The sequence below is a fragment of the Chelonia mydas genome, chromosome 8 (genome assembly GCF_015237465.2).
Source record: "Chelonia mydas isolate rCheMyd1 chromosome 8, rCheMyd1.pri.v2, whole genome shotgun sequence".
Lineage (NCBI taxonomy): Eukaryota > Metazoa > Chordata > Testudines > Cheloniidae > Chelonia > Chelonia mydas.
The window spans coordinates 81,766,051-81,772,050 of record NC_057854.1 but is presented as its reverse complement, the minus strand read 5'-3'; the positions used below and the strand labels follow the sequence as shown (position 1 = coordinate 81,772,050).

At 45.5% G+C, this 6,000-nt stretch overlaps 1 protein-coding gene across 11 annotated transcripts in view; it reads left to right on the top strand.

Annotated features, from left to right (window-relative positions):
* Positions 1–1,256: 1,256 nt before the first annotated feature.
* Positions 1,257–6,000, top strand: part of NEXN (nexilin F-actin binding protein) — a 46,138-nt gene continuing 41,394 nt past the window's right edge. For 6 of the 11 annotated variants that reach the window (XM_043521209.1, XM_037906795.2, XM_037906798.2 and 3 more), the window contains exon 1: positions 1,257–1,394. The gene's annotated coding sequence lies outside the window, so the exon portion shown is untranslated. Of the gene's footprint in view, positions 1,395–1,938; positions 2,192–6,000 lie in introns of those variants that run through there. The other 5 variants (XM_043521211.1, XM_043521210.1, XM_037906797.2 and 2 more) reach the window with 2 other exon arrangements.

The window sequence follows — 6,000 nt, the reverse complement described above, 5'->3', positions numbered from 1 at the left end:
AACAGGAGGCCTAAAGGAGAGTGGGTTTTCTCACTGAATAATGACAGCACATGAATAAGTTATAAATAAAAGTGTAGTTACTACATAAACTATATTTTTCCCTTAGACAAACCTCCCCTGCAGCAGTGTCTAGATTGAGTAGTGTATGAAGTTATGAATTTATATCCTCAACCATAACTTGATATGGAATCCAGTGATCTCCTCTAAATTAGTTTGACACCCCTCCTGCGCTAAGTCGTCATATTTGTTATTAGAAAGGAGGAGCAAAGATAATATCTATCATTCACTTGTACTAGTATTTTTAAGGTTTTCCGTTTCCATAGTAATGGGTACATTATAAATAGCTTTGTAGGGCAAAAAGCATTATTTTAACAACCTAAATAGATGGTACTTTCCCATCTAAGTCTTGTAGCCACAAAGTCACAAGACATTTTATTTTAACCCTGTCTTTCAAATTGCTATCTAAAAAGAAGTCTAAATTAAATCATCCCATCTTGGTTTTAACCGAAAGGTTTATTTCAGAGATACTGGTTCATCCACTGGAGTGAGGAAAGGATGAGGAATTCTTGTGTCCTCGCTCTCTTTTTTTTTTTTTTTTTAATCTCCATAGAATACAAGGCCAGAAGGGCCCACTGTGATCATTTAGTCTGACCTCTTATATAGCACAAGCTATAGAACTTCCCCATAATAATTCCTAGACCAGATCTTCCAGAAAAACATCTGATCTTCATTTAAAATTGTCAGTGATGGAGAATCTACCACAACCCTAGCTAAATTGTTCCAACTGTTAATTACTTTCAGTGTTAAAAAACTATGCCTTGTTTCCAGTCTGATGTTCAAACTGCCAGCTGCAATATCATGTATTATTCTAAGGCGTATGCAACCAAGTCTACGCCACTCTGCTAAGCACAGTACAACAAATAACTAGGAGACAGTCCTTCTTGCCTAAGAGACCTTATAATCTAAGGAAGGAAGAACTCTACAGGTGGGTTTAAAGTGGGAGGGGAGGAGAGTATATTTAAAATTCAAGTTTTAAAGTTATATTTGTGCATCAAGCACAGAAAAGTTCTTAATTTCCAGGGGAAGGAAGATAGGCACCATCTGTTCCCTAAATGGCTGTTTCAGAATAATTTATACACTCTTCATTAGGTAGCTAACTTAGTTCCATAGTCCTGGTACTGTCTAGACTCTTCCACACTCGACCACCGTGAACTTTGTTACATACTATTATTAGCTGGCTGCTTTCATGGGCTTGATGCTATAAAATGCCCCAGGGCTTTAGGGCCTGAGGCCCAGAGCACAGTTACTCACAAAGCATGAGCCAGTGCGTTATCTCCGGGTGCTGTGGTGCAGAACTTTGTGTGGGAAGAGGCCCCTTGAAAGGCTTGCGAGGCGTAAGTATTTTCTGACTGCTTAGAAGACACTTGGTAAGGCAACTCCCATCTTTTCATGTATTTATACCTGCTCCTGTATCTTCTACTCCCTGCATCTGATTAAATGGGTTCTAGCCCACGAAAGCTTATGCCCAAATAAATGTGTTAGTCTCTAAGGTGCCACAAGTTGTTTTTGCTGATACAAACACGGCTACCACTCTGAAACTAGGTGATAGGCGCCTTACAAATACCCCAGGCGCACCAGGTATGTACCTGCCACGGTCTCACCTCTGCCCAGCATGGCAGGTGCCACTCGGCCACGGCAAGGTCTGTTTCGCTGCCCTGGTCCCCTGCCTGTCTCACCTGCCAGGCTGCCTTGGGGCCCCTTCCCCTCTGTCAAGTAACCCCGGCGGGAGGCCCCTGCGCGGGGCCAGGCCCCGGGAACGCTTTGCTCCCGAGAGCCCCAGGTTATTTATAGCCTGTGGTGCTTCCAGCTCAAAATAACCCAGCCGCCGCGGCCGGGGGCTTGGCTCTGCCCCAGGCGCGCTGAGTCGGCCTGTGCCGGCGGGGAGGGGGCCGCGGCGGGCCCTGCCTGCCTGCGTCGGGACAGCTGCAGCCGGGCCGGGGCGCGCCTGGAATGCGGGCGAGGGCTGCGCACCAGGACTTTTATGGAAACTTGCAGAGCCGGCGGCAGCCAAGGGGCGCTCAGCAGCAGCCACAGCCGCGCCGCCGCCGCAGTTCCCCAGCCAGCCAGCTCGCCCGCCCACCCGCGAGCCGCCGGGATTAGCGTGAGCCGGAGCCGCGGGCAGGACCCCCAGGTAAGACGCTCCGCGGGGCATAAAACTCCTCCGGAAAACTTCAGTGGGGCCGGCGCGGCTCCCGCTCCCTGCCCGGACAGTGCCGAGCCCGACCCCTCTCCGCCCTGTGCCCTGCTCCTCTGCCCCGTCCTGCGGCTCCCCCTTCTCCTCTCCGCCGCGGAGCCCGGCCCCGCTTCTCCCAGTCCCCTGCCCGCCTCCGCTGGGCTGTTCCCAGAAGCCTGGCTGCGCTGGGGCTCCTCTTTCCCCTCTCCCGGGGCTCCCCCTGTCGCCCCCCTGGCGTCGCCGTTCCCAATCCCTGGCAGAGCGTCATCGATGTTAAGGCCAGAAGGCGGCACCCCGTCCTCCAGCCTGACTCCTGCGTATCGCAGGCCACCCCCAGCGCCCGCACCCTAAACGCAACACCTGAAATGCCACCCAAGTATTACAGCGCCCGGGAGCGGGAGACTAGGTCCTTGCAGCCGCAGGCTCCCGTAGTGGCAGGGAAGTGAGCAAATGAGGCGCCTGTTTCGTTGCGATTCAGAGGGACACCCGGTGATTTGTGTCATCTCGCGGGGGCAGCCCCCCAGCTTGCCCCTCTCAGGCTTTGAAGCCGTTTCAGCCGCCCAGCAGCGCGCACACAAGGCGAGACAGCAGGAGGGCTGTGTCAGACACACCAGCTCGGCGTTGGGGGACGCCAGCTAGCACAGTACAGGCCTGAGCAGTCAGTGTGACTGGACTGTGTTACCCTACATATGGGAGGTTTCAGAGTAGCAGCCCTGTTAGTCTGTATTCGCAAAAAGAAAAGGAGTACTTGTGGCACCTTAGAGACTAACCAATTTATTTGAGCATAAGTTTTGCGTGAGCTACAGCTCATTACAAATGAGCTGTGCCTGGTCTGAGGGGGAGAAGTGAAGCAAGTCTTATCCACCGGCCCATGTTTCCTCACCCACAGCAGTGCGTGGGGACCCTGCCCTTTCAGGAATTTAACCCATTCCTGGTGAATGACTTGGGTTAACCTGTGGTTTGGGTGCCCCAGATGTCAGGCTATAGTGAAAAGGAAACCTCGTAACACTGCAACCACTTGCAGGGGTAGAACTGATCAGAGACTAAGGAGATGTCCACTGGAAATAAGATGCTGAGCTAAAAATAGTGCCAGGGTTGGTTAGTGGTGACAGAGTCCCTGGGTGAGGGGGTGGAAGGGCTGTCATCAGCCTATATCCCTAAATCTAACTCAGCAAACCAGCACTGCAGTCATTTGCTTATTTGTATAATTGTGGTCACTGCTGCTTGCTTCACTTTCACTAAATTTAATAAAAGGCACCTTTGGATGACATTACTTTAGTCATAGCAAAAAAATGCTTTGCTAACATGCTCTAATAAAGCACTGTTTTAGCCACATGTCCCCTTCTCTATGCTTTATACACAGAAACAATTACTATCTATTTTACTTAACTAATTTTTTAAAAAATATCAATAAATAATGGATGTGGGGAAATAGTTGGCCAGTGAAGAATCAAGAGGGCCTACCTGGAGACAGTGATGAATGAGATAGACAGACCAAAATGGTCTTTACTCCTTAAACTGTGGCCCAGTTCAGGACAGCAGATAGTGTAACTTACTGGCCTGTAGCAAAAACTGACAAGTCTCTGGCATTTTAATGTGTTTTGTTAAATACAATATGCCAGTTTAATAAAATTGTGATCTAGACCAGTGTGAAGTGGTGGGGCATTTATAGCAAAATTTTAATGTAAAATTATTACAGATATCAAATGCTGTAATGAGCTGTATTAGTATTAATTCAATAGTATTTCAAAATGTTCAGTTTATGATGTTTGTCTTTACAAAAGAAGCCCAGGAAAGAAATATGAATGGAGTCAGTAATTTGAGCAGCTAACCTTTTTGCTAACATTGTTATTTTGATTGAGTTGTTTAAAAACACTTTCTCTCTTTTTGGTAGAGATGTGAGTGTGCAAGCCATTTCTTATGTCTGTCTCTCAGTAGTTTGAGTTCAATATGGATGACAAAATAAATTCCTCCTTCCCTTCCATTCTGTTTTCATCCAAAATGTCTCTATAAGTTGCTTCCAAATGGTGCAATCTCTGACGTTAGATATATTTTCAGATAAAATAAATGTAATTATAGTTTTGTCTGCTTGACTTTATTAAAAGTAATCTGAAAACGTATTTTATGAGTACATTTTACATTGCTTTCTCAAACGATCATTATCAGAATGTCATATTTTAGTTGTAATTGAATTTTATGTTTGAGAATGTATTTTGCAGATGTAATTTGTTCTGACATTTCTTTTAATGATACGGAGATCTGTTGCTAATTGAAGAAATATATATTTGTAAGAAATACAGTTGATAAAAGGTAGAAGAAGTATTTTGAAGATTTGACAATGAGTAATTATCATTTATATCCTAAAAATATACAAGTAGATGGAAATATGTATTGGGCCCATAAAGTTTAAGATAGTCTCCTATGAAATATTTTCTCAGATAGCTGTTCTTTGAACACTTCCTGTGAGGGAATATTTTCCTCAATGGAAGAAGCCGTATAGCCTACTGTGCTTAAACTCATCTCTAAGGATCTCCTGCTGAACAGGAGAGAATGCCATTTCCTAGCTGTTCCAGTGTCTGAAGTAAATTGGAACCTAGATGGGGAAAAAAAGATGGGTCAGACTCAGTCTAGGAAGACTGAAGTGATGGTGAGAAGCAGAAGAAAGCATTTCAAGGAGGTAGTAGGAGCTGTGACCTCAAGGTGTTACGCAGTCTCTCAGTCCTGTTGGCATCAGCTCTACTCCTGGACTATCCAACAGAAGCAGCAGCCAGAAATGCCTTTTATCTTCACTGAGCCAGGAGACTTCATCCTCTCCTTTCAAATGCAGGCATAACTACAGAGATCTATCCATTTATCACTTCCACCCTGGATTACTGCGATGTATTCTATCTGGACAATGATCTTGGGGTCTAGATGGAAACTGTATCTAGTTCAACAAGCAGTGTCCTACTTTCCAGGAAGGGCAAACTACTGAAAGCAAATCACAACAGTACTCCACGCTCTACCCTGGATCCTTGCCTTATATAACTCTGCATTTCACGGTCCTAGTGTTTATCTTTAAAACATTCTATTAGCTTTCGTCAAACTGTCTCCATCATATCTGCTTCTCTATTCTGCTGCAGCATCTGTAATAATGTGGGATCTTGTAGTTTAGGGCTGAGCACATTGCTTTCTCTCTCTCTACCACCAGAAATTAGGATGAGTCAAAGTCTTGCTATATAGGGTAAGTCTTTTGGGGATCGATTTATCGTGTCTCGTCTAGACGTGATAAATCAATCCCCGAATCGATGCCTGTACTCCGCAAATAGCAAAGCTGAAGTTGCATATCTTAGTTCGAACCCCCCGCTCCTTCCAGTGTAGCCCAGGCCTTAGGCCCAGTGTAAAGTTACCCAAAGTAGGCCTTCTCCCAGTAACAGAGCAGATCCTCCCCCTCCCCCAGACATTTTTCCTGGAACATAGCCCTGAAGATTGTTCCCTACTCTCTTAAACCTGGTGGGAACAAGAAGGCCACTCTCTATCATACAGAAAAGGTTATCTTCAGTTTGGACATAGCGCTGAGATGCTATGGTAATGGTGCTTATTACACTATAAGCAAAGCATTTACAATAATCTGTTTTACCATAATAATGTCTGCTAAGGTTATTCCACTGTGATACTTTAGCTGTAACATAGAGTCATGCATCTAACTTTGAGCTGTAAACTGAGCAACTTCACTTTATAAAATTGGATTTTTAAAGTTTGGGAAAAGGAGAATGAATATCATCTCT